Source organism: Cebus imitator, unplaced genomic scaffold (assembly GCF_001604975.1).
Source record: "Cebus imitator isolate Cc_AM_T3 unplaced genomic scaffold, Cebus_imitator-1.0 Scaffold32, whole genome shotgun sequence".
Taxonomy (NCBI): Eukaryota; Metazoa; Chordata; class Mammalia; order Primates; family Cebidae; genus Cebus; species Cebus imitator.
The window spans coordinates 6,691,452-6,692,868 of NW_016107347.1; the positions used below are offsets into that span (position 1 = coordinate 6,691,452).

Sequence of the window (1,417 nt, forward strand, 5' to 3'; positions counted from 1 at the left end):
AGACAGAGTTTTGCTATTGTTACCCAGGCTGGAGTGCAGTGGAGCAATCTTGGCTCACTGCAATCTCTGCCTCAAGGGTTCAAGCAATTCTCCTGCCTCAATCTCCTGGGATTACAGGCAGATGCCACGATGCCCAGTTAATTTTTGTATTTTTAGTAGAGACAGGGTTTCACCATGTTGGTCAGGCTGGTTTCGAACTCCTGACCTCAGGTGATCCACCTGCCTTGGTCTCCCAAAGTGCTGGGATTACAGGCATGAGCCACCACACCGGGCCAAGAACTGATTCTTATAAGCTAAGAATTAAGCTGGCCTTGACAAAGCAACCTGCTAAAAGTATTACTCTTCCAAGCTAACAGCCCCTCATTATGTTAGCATATTAAAAATTATAGGGTACAGTGGCTCATGCCTGTGGTCCTGGCAGTTTGGAAGGCCGAGGCAGGTGGATTACAAGGTCGGGAGTTCGAGAACAGCCTGGCCAATATGGTGAAACCCCTTCTCTACTAAAAATACAAAAAATTGGCCAGGCATGGTGGTGCACACCTGTGATATCAGCTGCTCTGGAGGCTGAGGCAGGAGAATTGCTTGCACCCAGGAGGCGGAGGTTGCAGTGAGCAGTGATCACACCATTGCACTCCTGCCTGGGTGACAGAGCAAGACTCCATCTCAAAAAAAAAAAAAAAAAAATTATAGACAGGGTCCTGAAAAGAAGTAGGAGGCTTTCAAGATGCAGGGTATATGGCTCATAAATCTGATTTCAGACTAATGGGATTTCTGGGTGACCCAAACCTTCCCCTGGGACCTTAAACTTACAATGGTTGACAAAGAGTAATATCAATACAGAGCTTCACTCTCAAGAGCAATTAAAGACGCCCCATGGGAAGCAAAAATGATACACTCATGTGTTAGAGTGTCGTCAGATTTTCTCTAAAAGGAAAAGTATGGATTTTCTAAAATTCACTGTTCCATTCTCAGAGGAAATGTAATTGTTCCACATCATGTTCCGATAGAAGAATTATTTCCATAGAATTAAAAATATTTAATCACTTTTGCTTCCTTAAGTCATCTCATAATAAAATAAAGCACAAAGCTTTCTACTTTATAAGGCACATGTAGAGTTGTGTGATCAGCAGTAAAGAGGAAATCCTTCTTTTCAATAGCTATCTTTAAGTAAAACGCTAATAAAGCTCATTTTATTCTATTAAGGAATAAATAATGAAAGAACCAATGGCTCAACTCTTCATGACTTTCCCCCTCCTCCACGGCACAGCATAAATAGAAAACATTCAACAAATTAAGAACTATATTGGCCGGGCGCGGTGGCTCAAGCCTGTAATCCCAGCACTTTGGGAGGCCGAGGCGGGTGGATCACGAGGTCAAGAGATCGAGACCATCCTGATCAACTTGGTGAAACCCCGTC

At 43.4% G+C, this 1,417-nt stretch overlaps 1 protein-coding gene across 1 annotated transcript in view; it reads right to left on the reverse strand.

Moving 5' to 3' along the window:
- Nucleotides 1–1,417, reverse strand: part of LRIG2 (leucine rich repeats and immunoglobulin like domains 2) — a 55,668-nt gene that overhangs the window by 29,838 nt on the left and 24,413 nt on the right. The gene's annotated exons all lie outside the window — the stretch shown is intronic.